The 17975-nt window shown below is 37.7% G+C and overlaps 1 protein-coding gene across 2 annotated transcripts in view; it reads left to right on the plus strand.

The window, feature by feature from the left end:
• SGMS2 (sphingomyelin synthase 2) overlaps positions 1–17975 on the plus strand; it is an 80748-nt gene that overhangs the window by 14719 nt on the left and 48054 nt on the right. For both annotated transcript variants that reach the window (XM_030012559.2, XM_030012552.2), the window contains exons 2-3: positions 9875–9934; positions 10537–10568. The gene's annotated coding sequence lies outside the window, so the exon portion shown is untranslated. The remainder of the gene's footprint in view (positions 1–9874; positions 9935–10536; positions 10569–17975) is intronic.

A 17975-nucleotide genomic window follows, 5' to 3' on the forward strand; every position in this document is an offset into this window, starting at 1 on the left:
TTCTCCAACAGAATGCCTAAGAGTAATTAGAGAAATCTTAGGAAATTTATTATTTTGATGAATAATTTTTCATATTAACATTAATTACTCAGTTGGATTGTAATGATATAAAATACAGCCATGCAGGAAGAAGAATATTTCAACAGTGTGCTTTTGTTCTCCAGAAAACTGTGCTGCAGAATCATCTTTCAAGATGTTACGAGAGAATGAAAAATAAAGCTCACAGTAATTTGAAAAAAGAGAACATTTGAAGAGGAAGGACAAAGCAGCAGAACAGAAGTTAAATAAGGTAGAAAACAAGGAAAGCTTTGAATTTGTAAAGCAAGGTGTACCTCTGGCAGAATCATCACCATATTCATATCCAAATTTTCCTTTATAGCCACTTCAGTCTTCTCTTAGTCTGGAAATCAAAGCAGATGACCAAGATGAAATTACTTGAAATTAAGGCCTTCATATACGGAGTCATCCTTTCAAGAAAATTTTTCTTCCCGAGTCAATTTTAGAGACAAACATCAGTGCTGCATAAACATCATTGCAACACTTCCAGTGTTTACATATTCACTGATGATTTAGTTGTTTTGACTAGAAAAATGATTACATCTAGGTTTAGCTTACCACATGTAAACACAATCTATATACCCCAATCAGCAGTCAATCAACAGAGTGCTACCTAAATTCAATCTACAGTACAGAGGGGAAGAAGCAAGAGGATTAGTTGGTTAGGTTCTAAGCCAAAATGCTTCTACATAGAGCTTTAACAATAATTTACCCGAATAATTACATTGACTACCTTGAGGTAAGGTAGCTTTAAACTCCCTCTCTGTAGGAGCTGGGCAGTGGAGCAGAGTGAAGAGCAAGGTCTTGTTACTAGAACAAGGTGGAATATTGCCAAAGGACTATTTTATCCATATTTCAACAAACTCTTTTTTTTGAGGGGGTGGGGGGACTGGTGGTGAGGGGAGGTTGTTGTGTAGAATTTTGTCATAGAAAGGTAACTTGCAATGATCAGGGGAAGGGTCATGACAGGAAATACACTTATTTCTTGTTTATGTTACTATTTATGATTTCAAACTCCTCCAATTAACCAAAAATACAGCTCAGACAGAGATGGAAATGAAGTTCCTTCTAACTGAATCATTTTAATTTTGCTTAGTAAGTTTTTCTTTATCCTCTAGAGCACCTTTACTGCTTTCTTAAAATTATTTGATTTAGGGCTAGTATCTTCACAGCAAACTCATTAGACTTTGTTTCAACCCACATTGATTTTAGTCCCTTAGCTTGGTAAAGTTGCTACTTGACTTCAGTCAGAACATGATTTCAAAGCTGTGTATGAACAGCTGGCTACCTGCTGTGGGGGTAGCTCCATGTGATCCTGAGCCTTTGTGCTTAGTCCCTTTGATCTGGTTAAACTGACCTATACCATAAAATTACTTCATTTCTTGCTGCCACTCACATTCACCTTGCCTCATGTGCCTGGAACTATCTCCATCTACTTGCATTCTAAATTTTTGTCTATACATACAGTTTTTCAGCAGAGTTATAGTGACCAGTCCCAAGTGTGTGGAGACAGGATTTACCAGCAGAAGTTCTTGTTTCTGAGTCTGGTTTTAGCTACTGGCTGTTCTCTTCTGATTTTTTCTGTTTTGGTTTGGTAGAGCTAAAAATGAATGAGGGGCGCTTTGTGGAACCTGTAATTATGGCACTCAGTGAAAATTGCACCAGATGAAAGCCTAGAGCAACTATTGTGGGAAACCACATCAAGAGCCATTCTGTGTATATTTACACAGCAACCTATAAAATTTTATTCTGATCTGACATATGAGTATGTCCTTCATAATCTTCCTGTGTAATTTGAAACTGTAGAAGTACAGTTTAATGTATCTTTTTTAGCTCAGAGAACACGCTCTTCCCAGAGAATTTCATAGGTTTCTTGGGAAATTTCCCAGAGATAGAACCAAGGAAGTATGGGCTAACCTGTGAAAAACAGAAGAAAAGAAGAGAAAAAAGAGAAAGCCAAGATAAGCAACTTACACACTTGCCTTTTAAACAATCTCTGTGTTTGTTTGTGTATACTGGGGAAGTGTAGAACCTAAACCTTTGTATTAAACCAAACTATAAAGTCATGAGGGCTCAAGGCACAATGTTGGCTGCCAGATCTTTCACACAGAAGAACAATTTGTTCGACAGGTAGAACACAAACAAACTTCTCACAGACTTTCCCCTCCACTTTAAACAATACAAGCTTTTCATGTTATTTACTCAGAAAAATGTCATTGAGATCCAGCAGGTGGTTTTCCATGGCTTCACACTGTGTAAGATTCGCAGCTCAAAGAACAAAAAGAGCAACCATCTTCTTCTGAGATGACACAGTGACATGTCTTCTGACTGAAGGAAAACATGGGATCAACAGTCCCATACAAAGTAACTCAAGCACAGTCCTCCACACTCCATGCTTGTCAGAAGCTGTACAACTTGGCAGGTTTGGGTAATTTCCTTTGCTCCCCACTTCAGCCTCACCCTTTCCATCTGAGACCACAATTTGCAGGCCACTGGCTTGAAAGGCTCTCTTGTAGACCTAACCTTTACAGCAACCCTTGTGATATATCTAGACAAGACAGGCCTCTCTTCAGAATCTGTAATCTCTCGCTTCAGAGCTCATATTTGAAGCCCTTGATTCATTGTGGTTTAAAAAAACTTTGAAGCAAAATGCACTCTTTGGCAATAAAGAAACCCACAGGCTTCTGGCTCTTTTGATCAATCTCTCTGATGCCTAGGAAAGCAGAGGCTTTCCTCCATCTTAATAGGCATGTGTCTGAAATAGCAGACATGGTACACATTAACCACCTCTTTACATTGCAGGAGGACATTAACCAAAAAAAAGGAAGGTATCAGACCAGGAGAGCTTTCTTTTCAGATGCTCTGGCTTCAGGAGAAACAGCTCCAAAGTATCTGTGGCCAAGGCTTTGTACTATGAGTGTTAAGAGAGTAAGTAAGAGTAAGACAGACTAATATGAGAGAGTCAGAACCTAGTGGGAAATATTAAGGCCTTCCGTATTTCCAGATAAATGGTCAAACTTTAAACCCATGCTTTACAGAAATTCTAATTTGAAGTGCTTTCTTTGCTAAGTAAAAATCAGATTTCTCTGGAGTCGTTACTGGCGATGCTAAATGGTTTCATTTACAGCGGATATTGCAAAGAAGAATCCAGTTCCATACGCAGGGAGCAGGAGTTCAGATTCCTTCTTGAAATTTTTGCAATTCTCCTTCATGATCCCTTTCTACAGCATAGGGTCAACAATGAAATTACTGGTTTATCCTGGAATGGTATTTTTTAAGTAAGTTTAAGATGGATGTTGTAAGGATCTAAATGACAAGTTTTATTTTTTCACATTACAATAAAGGATATAAGGATGACAGTTTCAGATGCCTTAGAGATTTCAGCTCTGCAGTACTCTGCTAACATGGAAAAATTCAGTTTTAAATATCTGTTACACAGTAGGATTTGTACCATTCCTGACGGGAATACCCTGATCTTTGTTTTTGCTTGTGCCCTTTGCAAATTCTGACAACATTCTCCAGAATACTAGTCAGTCAGAATACTGTGCAGTTGATGCCTCTTTCCTGTTTTGGTGTAGATACAGGAAAAAACATCACGTGTTAATTAGGAAATATACCTGAGAAGGTCAAGATAATATAAACAACTGGAAAAAGTATCACTTTTTAAGAACATAGCATATGGTAGAGAAGAATGATTCTGACCAAACTGATTAGTAATTGTTATGGTAAATCACAGTGACTTCTAATAACAAAGACACATAAAAACAGGCATTTCAGCAATTAACTTAAATGAGATACAGTTACAGCGAGGCTCCTCCTTTTATTCCCTAGTTTAGATACAACCCCTGTGGATTTGCTGACCATTAGGCAGACAGCCAAATGAGTCCTGTATAGTTGTTGCTTTAGGCACCTCAGTTCTGCTCCTAATAGCACAGTACTCCTTACCAAGCTTATTTTTGGAATGATAAAATTTTTAAAAATCTGGTACTTTGCCTGAAATGGTGAACTGAAAAGCAGAGGGTTAGTTAATTAAGTGAATGAGGCAAGTATTGTATCGTATTACTGAAGATTAGCAAATGGAGTATGGGGAGAGAAGAGGAAGTAACCAAGTAAACTACAAATCTATTAAACTGACTTTAATAGTATGCAAGGTTTTAAAACACACAGCATAGGAAAGAACAATTAACACAACAAGGTAAATGGAAATTTGAAACAGTGAAGAGTAAAAAAAACATTTTATGTGAAGCAGACTATATAAGATCTACCTAGTTGCCTTTTTTCAGATAAAAACAACTCCTTCCTTTTCTAGTTAAAATAAGCCAAATAAGCCAAATTTTTATGTACCTTATTAAACAATTTATACATTAGCCCATCAAAAATTAGTCTACAATGGAAAAAGGCTTCACTGTAAAAGAAAATAAGAATTTAGAGGTAGGAAATGAACTGGAATCAAATCAAAATTACAGAGAAAAAAAACAAATTCCTTGGTGTTGGATGGACTGTACTATCTTCACTACCAGGGCAAAAATACAAAGATTCAACCTGTTGCATTGAAAGGGGAAGTGTATGTTTGGAGGAAAGTTACCAGCAGAATTCTCTAGGATTAGTTTGGAGACTAAAAATAGGGGATAGTATCATAGCTAATTTTGGTACAGCGTAAGCGTGTGCTTATGACATTTTCTGATGACAAAGTCTGGAGGCAGTGTCAAACTAGAAAAGGCTTGGAATATCATAAAGGTCATTGAACTTCAGTTACTGAAAGGGGATGAGGTTAAAATGTACAAAGTGCAAGGTTGTACACTTTGGAACTAATAATAGGAATTTTCTATTACCAGCCAATAGTTCATAGTTTAGAAAAGACACTTAGGTTAAAAAAATAGCATATTCATCTGTTGCAGCAGAACTATGTACTACTGGGGACATAAAGCTATGAAACCCTCCCCACAGTCTTCCTATAGACAGGCAAGTATACAACCTATTATGTAAGAATTTGTTACGACCTTTTCTGAAATAATGTAAAATAGGTGACAATCTTGATAGAGGAGATGATAGAAAGGATTTACCTTATTTAGCTTATTACCTTATTTCCTTATTTAAAGAAAATCTGAGAAAAGGTTTATTATTGCTCTCCAAATATACTGGGGATAAAGGAGGATAAGAGAAACACTGAAAGGAAAGATACTTAAAGTAGAACTCAGTATCAGCATAAGATCACCTGACTAAATTGCCATGAAAATTTATCGTAGAGATTAGAAAAGTTTCCAACTGTCAGGGACATCAAGTACTGCAACAGCTTCCCAGTAGGAGTATGGCTGCAAAAAACCCAAACCTGTTTTAAGATGAAAGCTTGACAAATTTACAAATGGGATTATATGACATGTTTAACTGCTGTAGGAAGGAACTAGACTCCATGAAATCTTTTCTGATCCTGTGTTCTATTTAGAAAAAAAGCAGATGAGAAGGCTTAAGTAATGAAGGAAGCAAAAGGCAACAAGAAGATTTCAGCCCAAATACAAAGGAACAGAATTTTAATGAAATGCAGCTGTGATCTGATCACCTGGACCTAGGTTAGCTGGCCATAAGGCAAATTCTCTTACCTGAAATTTCGGAAAACATTACTATTCTGTTTCTTTTACAGCATACGCAGCTGCTCTTATGACTACAGTTCTGGGACGTTTCCAAAGCTGCTACAGGAGATAGATTTGTGTCCTCTCTGAGCAGTTCTACTTTTGTTTCAGTTATAGCAAATGAGGGCCTGTTTTCACTATACAGATAGTCCAGAGCCAGAATCTGTTTTGGTAAGGCTCTTGTACACCCCCCAGAAAACCCACTTTGCTCCCCAGGGATATTCCTTATGTAAGCAATAGCTTTCAAGTCTTAGCCTGAGAGTGTGTGGCAGAATGGAAAGGAGTTCCCGTGACACCTTTCTACAGCTACACAAACCTGAAGGTTTTGTTTGCCCTAAAGCCTAGCTGGTTTTGCCAAAAAGACTTGTTAGTCCAATAAAAAGCAATTCTCTTTATAAACCTTGCCTTGAGCATCTTGTAAACAACAGGGGAAAGTCAAAACCTAAAAGGACTTTGTGGACCACCTTATTTATGATGGAAACGATTTTCAAAAGTCTAAATAAAGTAGCTCATAGCCAGTTTTTCACCCCCAGTCTTGGGTTCTGCATTTTGGTGCCTTGTTTGGCTGGATGCTCGCCTCTGGCTATAACCAACTGCCACAGCTGCGGTGCCTCCATCACTGCCGGTAACTGGATTCATTCCCTTGCAAAACCCATGCCGTCAGTGGAGCAACATCCCCTCAGACGGTCTTTTCTCCCCTCTCCCCAGCACGGGTGACCCCAGGGTACGCAGAACGCATTTGGGTCAGTACCTGCCTCAGGCTGGAGCCTTCTGCAGCGGCTCTGAGGGGACAGCTCTCACTTTCGGGGCTCTGGGGCCTCCCGGCTTGCCTTTCCAGGCACCCGTCAGTCAGGCCTCACCCCCGCTTCAGGCCAGACGCCACTTGTCACAGGCCCCTGCGCCCGGGCAAGTGCGGGAGGCCTCACAGGTAGTCCTGACACTCGGCTAATGGGGGCAAGGTTGTCCTTTGGCAAGCAGAAATCGCGGGCTCCCACAAGCGAAGGCCCCGGGGGCCGTTGGGCGGCCGTTGGGCGGCGGACAGCCGGCAGCACTGTGCGTCCCGGCCCCTGTGGTGGTGTTGGCCGTTGGGGCAGGAGCCGGAGGGGGACGAGGGGGTGGGCGGCTGGAGCCCCTCGACGGGGGCAGCCCAGGCGGAGGGCAGCAGCCGGGGCAGAGGGGCCTGGGGCCGCCGCGGCCTTGCTGGGGGCCTGAAACCTCTGCCCGAGTCCGGCCGGGAGTGGGCCGTGGGGACGGACTGCTGTGGTGCACCGGCAAACAAGAGTGAGTGGCAACCCCAGCAAGTAACTCATCTCTCCTGTGTTGTCCCCAGGCGAGAAAACCTCGCCCTTTCCCTCCTATTTCTAGTTAAACCCTCCCATACAAAACAAAGTAGCCCCTTCGCCCCACAAAAATCAGCTAGTTTGTCCATGACTCCCCTCTGTGTGTTCCTGCAACTTACGCTCTTCCGCTAAGATCCTTCGCAGCAAGGTCATGTCTTGTAAACTCTTCTGGTGGTCTCCCCAGGCAGCCAAACTGCAAGCTGTGCTTTTATTTTAAGGACAAATGGGAAAAGCTTTTGATTACAAAGGATGCTCAAACAGGCCTCTTTAATTTTGATTTCTTCCCACTTTAAGCTATAAATATAGCTGAAGATTACAAAGGGTTGTAAAGTAAATACCAAAAGACAACATTTACAATTTTCCACACAGCTACACCCTAAACCAATAATATAAGGAAGTCTGTCCAAAACTTTGAAGTGCTATTATAGTTTGTTATATGACAAAACACTGGGGTTTCTATGTATTTATTTAGCCACCTACCACTCCCTCACCAAGTTTTTAAATCCATTTGTTTGCTATATAGAAAAACATAATATTAAGGGGAGTTGTATTTTCAAGTTATTTGTATTACAAAAACATTAAATGAAAGCAAATTCATGCTAACAATGTTTTTGACTTGTACTTGCATGATAAAATCAAGATCTGCCTTTAATCTATTGGGGGGGGGGAGCCTTTGATCTCATACACTTATTTTCTCCTTAATTATTTTCTTCCCACTGAATGTTTTCCCTACGATTCTAGCAAGAAACTTTTTTAAAAGTAATTATGACCTTGGATCCCAATAAATTAACATAACAAAACACAAAAAGACAGGTTAGTAGTAGTATTTGTGCTCATTTGGGAGCGCATTGAAGGCAGCAGTTGGTACAGATGATCTAATTTAACCAAATGATGTAACAAAGCAATACTGGGGATTAGGAAGATTTCTTTTCCCTATTTAAATTCTCTATCACCTGGATTATAGTGCCTCGTGCCTTCCAAAACCAGATTCTATTATTGCAGCTGATGGAATTATAACTGAAGACCGGTTTGGGGTTTTTTTGCGTTAGGAATTTGTCAGGTTGCACTGCCTACTTTGTGTTTTAGTCTGTTTTTTCCAAAGCGTATCTCTTTTGCAGTCCTCTGTGGTGTTCCCAATCTAAGAAAAATTGCACTCTTGCTTCAGATAGACAGCCTACGTTGTGATTTCACTTTAGAGCATTATCAGTGTATTTAGAACGAGTTAAATCTCAGATGTCTTCTCGTGTAGTTTGGTCTACTGAAGTTTATGGAAACCCCTTAATGGATCTGAATTATTTCAGCTAGGTGTTGGCTGAAGGACCAGGATGCTTATTTCTCTAGGAGCAAATGGTAAACTTTTCCAGTAGCAGTGGACTTGATATTTACCATGGAACGCAGCTTCTCTTCTTTGCTGCATTTATAAGAAAGCCATTCAGTTTGTATGGGAAAGCTTGAGTAGGATCCACTGAAGTCATGTGTAGTTTGGCAACTAAGGATTTGAGGAAAGCTAAAAGAAAACATTTGGTTTAAACACTGGATTGCAGTGGTGTGCTCTTGGAACAAGAACAAAAATATTTTGCCTTTAAATGAAAATATTTTTAATTACAGGAGAAACCACACTGAGTCTGTGATGCCTGTTTGAACCCTTATGTCTACAGAAATACATTAACAGTAAATTTCAAATGTTTCCATCAGATGGCTACTATGCATTGGATGGGATTCTTGGTGCAAATAATGCTACAGTACTATATAAGAAGTTATTCCTAATATTAATAGAAGCTACGTTGCTTCATTTTAAACAGTTCTGAGAATTACTCAATTGTCTATGTATCTAAAATTTGTACTATGCATCTAAAAGCTATTAAAATCCTAGTGCTACATGCATAGGTGTGCATATCAATAGCAGCATTGATAGATATGTGCTCCAGGTATACCCATACGTTATAAGAAAACTGAAGTTGCAAAGTGTAAGTTTTGTGAACTTGCTACAACTTTTTCTTAAAGGGGGTATTTATAGGCAAGCTAACCTGAAATTTCTGCAATGGAAAGTTGCAGCTAGCAAAGAGCACACAATTTGTCTCTCCTGTAATTTTAAACAAGGGAGTAGTACTATACCAGTTAAAACCACTAAGCCAACTGCAATTATTCAAGTAATTTATTGAGATTACTCAAGAGCATAAGTGTGGGTACTTGTGAATGTGCCATAGGATTTATCATACCCACAAGGAGTTCTCACCTCAGCTCTTAGTTTCCAAGGAACAGAGTAGTATTTTCCAATAGCATTGCTTTCGCTATACCATGTATGTATTAAACTCAACACTGGCTTAGTGGAATTATGGCATGCTAATACTGTGTATCAGTTCACTGCCTAATATTATTGAGGAATAGTCAAACTTTTGTAACTGTACCAATGAAGATGAAACAAGGAAGACCTTCCATAAAGTGGAAAGAAAGTCTTCAGGAACAATATTGTCCTTATGTCTTTCAATGTTCCTTATTAGATACCTGAAGAAGGTAGATTTTGAGATGTAATACTCCCCCAAATACTGATCCTGCCTTAAAGCTTCTTGACTTGATCATCAGTGCAGCTAAAACATTATGTGGTTTGTATGTGCAGGCTGCACCACCTTAAGAACAGTCAAGAGAAATTCTTTGTGTTGGTTCAAAAAACACCACTGACTGCAATCCAGATCATAAGAGTCTCTTCCCAATACCAAAAATTGAGTGGGTGCTACAGACTGTGAGGAAAAAATCAAGAGTAAATTTGAAATGAGAGATTGTTCGTTACTGTTCACTAATTTCAGTGTCAGATTATTTTAATTTGAAGCTGTACCTCATTGCTTCTTTCAGGACACAGAAAATAAATGACCTTTAACATGTTCTTTGGAGAACCCAGATCTGTCTGATAGGGTAAGATTCATCTCATTTAACTTTAGCTGGGTATGTATCAGAACCAAGCTAGCTGCCTGCTTTTCTTCTATAGTTAGAAGAAAGAGAAGGGAAATTATTTATCCAAGCTGCTTTTGAATGGGGTGTGTTAATTTCTGTCTTTTTAGGTTGGCTAAAGAAAGCCTACATGACTTACAGTAAATACCCAAGTTTTAGATAGCCAAACCAGACAGGAAGAATTTCATAGTCTGCAACTTGGCTGCATCTCTTTCACATAAATATCAACAATTTTGGAGCACAGCTTTAATCCTTCAAGAGTTAGCTCCATGAATGTGTGTGTGTGTAAATATGTAATAATAAATAATAAATATTTAATATGTAATTATTTAGGGGTTTATAGTGAAGAATATGTGGAATCAGACAATGCAAGGGAAGGCTACAATAGGACATTTAAGTCAAATAATAAACCATAACTATTTGAATAAGGTTGATCTATTTTTATCTTTATAAATGTGATCTATCTAAAGGCAAGTTACATGGGAGTTAATGGGGCAACTGGAAAATAGTGGGCTTTGTATTGTAATTATAAACACAAATTTTATTGGTCTCCTCCCTCTTTACAGGTCTTTCTGGACATGCTTCACTACAATGGAGGGTGAGTAAATACATCTGGATTTGGTACAGAGTAGTAAGCTGAAATCAGTCAGTCTAAGCTGAACTCCATTTACCAGCATCTAATCCATTTACCAAATCAACAGTACAGCTTTAATTATAGTGAAGTAATTCGTAATATGTTAAAGCAGTAGGAAAGGCTGTTATATCTGGAGCAGTACATGACAAGAAAGTTAAAAAAAAAAAAAAAAAGAAAAAAAGGAACAATGCAGGTTTTACTTGCAGACTCTAAACTCCAAAAGACTCTCCATAGCACTCTCCAAATCTGGAATGCCTTGAGTGTTTCCTGAGTAGTTAATGGTGTTAAGGCATCTTGAGAAACACCTTTAAATCCAGCTGGTTTCACATGCTTTAGTATGTAATCCCTTTACAGTCATCATGGAGTAACTGTGCTTTCTATGTAAGACTTTTTTTCTCATTGATATACTTAACATAATCCTCCAATGTCTTATATGCTATAGAAAGTGAACAGAAAAATTTGTATATTGGTAACTGAAGTCATATACGCTGTAGAGCTGTAGAGTTATGTCTGCACTGTTTTGAAGAGAAACTCAAGCTAGATTCAAATGAACTAGCTCAGCTACTGGAAGCAGCGTAGCCATGGCAGCAAGCAGTTCAGTGTCAGCTGTAAAATCTGCCTGTAAAGGTAAGTAAATATTTGGACGACTTGCTGGCACAGAGTTCTTGTCCTACAACAGTTACACTAGTTAGCTATTTTATATGCAGCTCAGGATGACCTCAGCCTAAGAAGACAGCATAGCTGTACCTGTTGGCTGCTCATTGCCTTGCACAACAGGCTTGGAAGGGCTCATGAAATGAAAAAGGAATGAAAAACTATACCAGTTCTTTATGAGTATCTGTGTAGTAATCTCTTAGTCAAAAATGTGAGACTGTAACAGATGCTCATTCCTAGTCTTCAGCTGTCAGTACCTTTTCCCTCCCCAGTATTCAAGTATCCCACATTACAGAGGAAGTGATAATACTTATTAGTGTATCCAATGAAGATTACCAGTTCTTGTACGTGTATGTTTTCTATAAACAATGTGTTTACATATTCATCTAATTATTGAGATGATCACTTTACAAACTGATTTGTTTCTGCACTGTTAAACTGAGGAGTCCAAGACTAGTGACTTTGGCCAGTACTCTTTCAGGTTGCCCATTGAAGGCCTGATTCCATTCCTCTTGAAAATTGCAAACCTGGATCATTTCACTAAGTTGCTCTATAGTGCAGCCCCTATTCAAGGGAATATACCTGTGGTAAGGCACTATTCAATATGTTGAAGAGTGTTAGTCTCAAGCCTCTAGAACTGATCATTTAATATCCACATGGTTTTGCTTCCTGCCCTGAAACAACATAAGCAGGCTAGCACTTCTGGGGCAAAGAGATATCCCATTAAGGTGCCTTCTGAGGCCTGTTATCTAAACTTACTTTGCACCATTGCTTTTATATTCAGTGTCTGAAGGTAGTTTTTACACGGTGATTGAGGTATTATTAGCAACTGAATGATTGTTAGAAATCACTATAGCTAAGCCAGCTGACTTTACAATTCTGCTGCCCTTAAAATGGATTTCAGTAAAGGTTTTTTCCTAGCATCTAATTTGGTTTAGACATGAATAATTTACAGGCTTCTTTTACGAGACACCACAAAGGATCAATACAGATATAAAACATACCCACTACTGTATATACCAGCTATTGCAAAATGCCACGCTGTTCTTTTTGCAGAACAAATTGCAAACATATGCATCAATTCAATACAGATTATTTTCTTTAAATCATACAAGCAATCCATTAATTCAGTAGCTGATAGTGATTTTCAGTTCTTCTATGTTTCTTCTAATTACAAAGTCAGATACCAACAAAAAAAAAAGTTGCTTTTCAGTGCTCAGCTTAGGGAACAATAATGGCTATTTGTTTCTCAGGGTTTATTTCTATTCTAAATCTGTGTACATATGCTAATAGTTAGAACCTGTGTTTCCATAATGGGAGTAGCAAGGTGTTTGATACATATTTTGTCATATTTATGCTTTTATGTACTTATGCACAACATAAAATTGGATATCAGGAAATGTGGTTATTTAGATGGCCTATCCTTATTTGGCTCTGTGGTTACAAATAGGCAGAAAAATGCATAGAAATGCCTTTGTCTGTGAACATCTAAGTTCTACAAAGTACATACATCAGTTTTTATACTGTTATAATTAGGCTTCAGAAATTAATACTGATGTGAGTGATGATAGCTGGCTCTGTCTAGAATGATTTGGATCCGATTTGAAAGTTCTACATTTGAGATGTTAAGTTTTGTAACTGAAGCAATTCACATAAACAGAATTCAGGACAATCTAGAATACAGTGATGCCCTAGTGTATAACCTGAAAATTTAACTGACATTAATATCTAACTGGAATCTAGTTGGTTAATCTCAAAAATTGGACAGAAACCAGTGTAAGTGGTTAGTTGCTGTAAACAGCAACATCTTAAGATAGATTACATTTACCACACACCCAGCATTCATGCTTTTTACTGTGAAACCTCAAAATTTTTTTCTAGAATATGTATATGCAGAGTTTACCACCCACCAATACAAGCTAACATGATAGTCAAGATTTGTCTGGTTCCAAAAATAGCATAAAATGTATATATCTTTTAACTTTTTTAAGTTTGGAGAAAATAAATATTTAGAATTTACACTTAGCTTATAATCAAAACATAAATTTTGCCAAACTCCCAAGTGTGACAGGTTTTACTAGTTCTTGTCTTCAAGTTTCAGTGATGAACCAACACAGGATACACCCTTGGGGTAAACAGTTTGTATAATGTCAAATATGTGACTATGAGGAGTATAATACAAACTTACTCTTCCCCAGGTCTAGGCATTATTGTTAAAATTTAAATAACAAAGTAATATGCACCTACACTTTCATTTGACCTTGGCTGCTTCAGTGTTTTAAACCACATTCCTCTACTGCCTGTGCTCCTGAGAGATTCTCTAGTGCATTTTATATTCTGGATTAAAACTAATGTTACCCAGCTGCCCTTATGGGGGATATTTTTCTGCATAATATTGGAATGACTCAGCACTCCCTGTGCAGGGTCTTAAAACTTAGGCAGCTACCATTAGGATCTAGTGATGGGTCTAACTCATACTTTTTCCTTTAAAACTTAAAAATATCCTTCAGAATCTTTTGTCAATTTTACCTCTCCCCATTCTCATTATCTGTAGTGGAGGGAAAAATTGTAAAAGCCTAACCTCACTTCTCTTCACTTGGAACAGTTTAGTTTCATTTGCAATGTCATCAGAGAAGTGCATGGCTTTGGAAGGTATTCTTTAACTTCCTGTTCAATGTTAGGGGTTCAGAGGAGCCAGCAGCTGTAGCAACAGCTGCAGTGATAGCAGGCCACCACTACCAGTGTTAAGAGTCTGCATCATTTTGAAATCACTCACCGACCAAAAGCAGTGCACATACCACAGAAATTCCCATTGGAAATTCCTATTCTAAGGACAGAGCAGAAAGTATACCTTTTGATGTGCCACACCAAAATAAAGAATGCTACATTTTTTTTCCTACTAAAAAGACTATCAATATTTCTAAATACTAGATATGATAAGACTAAAGAAGTCTTCAATTTACACTGCCATAGTCTGGTAGACCTTCAAAAAGTTCCCTACATTTCACTTGAGCTATGATAAAATGTATTAAATATCTCTACTGCCGCAGTGTCCTAAACCACCTTCTACTAGGATAGTTGAATACGATGCATATAAGCTTGTTGAGTATTGTTTCTTGAATATCAGGGATAAACTATTTCCTACATTTTCTAATTGCAATGGTACATGAAAGAAATATAGGGGAATGTTTTAATCATTATTAGGCAAATGGACAATTCTTGCACAGACTACTAATACGTCTTTTAGTTGTCTTGAAGTTGGATTCTGCTCTGTCTATTCTGTTGTGATATTTTAACCTTTTCGTAGTTGATTTCCTTTCCATGCTTGTCCTTATTTATAAATTACTACCTCATTTTGTTCTAACATACTATGCTTTCTGTTTCTATATCAATATATGCAGTTTTGCATCTCAGGAACCGCCCATTTTAGGCACTGTGGCACAACATGTCTCCAACACTTAGCTAGCTTCTACTTCAGAATGCAGTGCTAGTGGTGGCTCAGTGTCAGAAGTGGGCTATAGCATCCTAAACCATAATGGACGTGCATTTGTAGCAGTGTTTCTGTCAGCACAAAAGCACCTGACCAATACTTGTGAGGGTCGGGTGGACAGAGGAGGTCATCATGTCATTTGCCATAAACTGGCCAAAAGCAGTGGGTGGAAGGAGGGTTTCCATACTCTGGAACAAATTGGAATTGATTCAGCCACTCATACTCTTGCATTAAAGACTGAAGAAGCTGACAATTTAGAAAAAAAAGTGGAAACAGATATCAGCACTGGTAATGTTGCTTGTTCTCTGCAAATGTGAATTTTCTTTCTGTGAATTTAGCTTGGACAGCACAAAAAGTAGTCTCAATTTATTAAAGAAGGGAGCTTCTTTCTTGCCTCATTTTTACCCACTGTTGTCAATCACTCTCACACAAAGAAAACACAACATGAATATAATGTTCTTCTTGCACCCTACTCTTAGGGTTTTTCCTAAGAGTTTAATCCAGTTTAAAAGGGTTTATTCCAGTTTAAAAGGTTTTTTAACTTAGATCATTTCACTGAGCTGATCTAAAATACAGACACGAATAGGTTTTTTACTCATAGCAAAAGAAGCATTAAATTGTAGCACTTAGGTAGGAATGAATACCAGGGGAGGAGGGGTTTGGGGATAGAGAGCAGCAAGAACCTCTTTAATTGGCTTTGCCATTCAAGGAAACAGTAATGTCAAATTTAGTTGATGGTATAAAATGCTAGTTCTTCAGAATAAAAGCATTTTTCCCCTTACCTTGCATGCAGTTTTTAGAGAAAAGAATGTCTTCAGCAATTGACAAAACTTGAGAAAACTTGACAAAGCCCAGCAAAATTCCTTGTTGATCACATATATAAGGTAGTAATTACTGTTAAAACTGAAAAATTTAGAAAGTTAAATCACCTTTCCCTACCTGTACTATGTTATGTGCACTTGATGTGTTATGCGAAGTATACACAAAGTGCACACAGTTAGCTGTGCTTTCTGTTTCTTTTTTTCCATGCATTAACATTTTCTCCCGGTGTTTGGTGTATGCCCACTTCAGAAAAAATTTGAATCTAAACAAGTATTTTCAATTTTAATAAGAAAGCATATCTAGTTATTAAATGTCAAAATTGTCTATCAGAGCTCTTTTCTCAGCTTTAAGTACCTGGCAATATTATTATATCACCTTACACAAATAAATTTATGATCAAAAGTAATTAACATTTTGATCAGATGGTTACTAGAGATTTGACATTGGTTAATGTGGTCTGAGGGGTTACTGCTTACTCAGCAAACATGCATACCTGGCTTGCTGCAATGCTTAGTAAAATGTGTTTGCATAAAATACGTACTATGGAAAGTGCTGTAATATAATTTTTCCTTCATACTGTAATTGTCTGGTGATGATTACAAATGGGGATTGTTAGAAGAGGGAAATGTCAAATAGAAGGAGAAAAATGTCCTGGTGAAGAAGTTAAGCACTGGCATTTCTTGACAAAAACCCTATGGAATCTACATCCTTGGAGATACTCAAAACTTGACTGGACAGTCCTAAGCAACTTGATAAAGCTTCACATTTAGCCCTGCTTTGATAAAGTTTTGGACTGCATGACCTCTAGGGGTGCCTTCTAATCTAACCTCTGCTATGATTTACAGTCAACTGTCTGTGCCCTAAATTACCTTATGTTTCAATCACAGGGAAAGATGGAAATACTGTAGGCCAGACAATTTATAATAGAAAATGGATACTCAGTATAAATTTATGTTTTTCTTTCCACTTGTACTATCTTAAAACTTAGTTTCCAGACTGACTTGTTTGAAATATATTTTTTAATGTGTTTATAGGCTGAGCTGCTCTGTATTAACTTTAAAGAGGCATTTATCATAGAAAGCTTGACCCAGAGTTAATTTTAGAGGTGCTAGCAAATGCTGCTGTTATAAAGCCTCTTTTCCTGTTTATGGTAAGAACAGATCTTCTCTTTTTCTCGTGCTTATTATCTTGCCAAAACCAGAGGTCATTAGCAAGGTGAATCTCTGTTTTTTTCAGTGCTGCTGTCAATGTAATTTTAGGAAATACACACAACTGCTGTAGAATACAAGTTTTCAGATGGAAACCTGCAAAATTTTCAAATAGTTAAAGAAGCAGTATTTTAGTCCACATTTTTCCCATTACTGTTATCGATGTTATTTGTATTTGGTATGAGGGATGGCATGATTTTAATTTTTTTGTTATAAACTATATGGGATATATTGTTGACATATAAAGAGGTTCCTGCAGTTTGTCTTACACAGTTAATTTCTGTAGACTAAGAAGGGGTTTTCTAAAAGCTGAAATGGTTGCAACTAATACAAGTGCACATCCATTAGGGCTTAGGACGCTACGGCCCATATCTTAGCCGAGCTAACATTAGCAGTACTTAAAAAATACAAGCAATATATCTCAATAAAAAAAAAACCAACCCATGTAGTATATAATCATGTGAAACCCTGGGAGGTCAATAAGTATATAATACAGACAAACTTAACTTTTCACCCATACTCGGTAATACAAGTGCAGACATACAGTCAGTTTTCCAGGTTTTCACTTTAAGGTGAGGATCTCAAAAGTATTTAAAGAAATGGACAGATAAATGGGGAGAAAAAATAGGGGCCTTTTTCCCTCAAAATGTATGTATGAACTTATTTGAGGGTTTCAAAATACAGTCCTAACCCATCAAAATCTTTGACAGAGGAGGCTGGTCACAGGTCCCCTGTAACTCTGAAAATATATGTAAAATATAATTAGAAGCAACTTGCCCAACATCATAATGGAGAGCTGGAAATAGAATTCCAGTCTTCTATTTAAAAATCCTAAGATAAACACTAGATTTACAGTGTTCCCTATCGTCTATGCAGTTTGGGATTTATTTTTTGTGGGGGAGACTAACAAAGTTTAGCATAACACTGTGGGCTTACGTGGCGTTCTCTCCCTGTATAGCATTCTTGGAACAATGTTATAATATAGTCATGTTAAAAGGATTTTTCCAGCATTTTCTGATTTTGAAGTTCCTTCTCATACTTTGTATACCAGAAGCCTGATCTGCCTCTCATCTGTGCAAGCACGCACACAGCCACTCCCCCTATTACTATTACATTTTAATTCTGGGTTTATTTCAAATTTCCAATATTTATTTATTCTAGACACAGTAGATTTCCCACTAGTGTCACTAGTGTGAC

The sequence above is a fragment of the Aquila chrysaetos genome, chromosome 1, assembly GCF_900496995.4.
Source record: "Aquila chrysaetos chrysaetos chromosome 1, bAquChr1.4, whole genome shotgun sequence".
Classification (NCBI taxonomy): Eukaryota; Metazoa; Chordata; class Aves; order Accipitriformes; family Accipitridae; genus Aquila; species Aquila chrysaetos.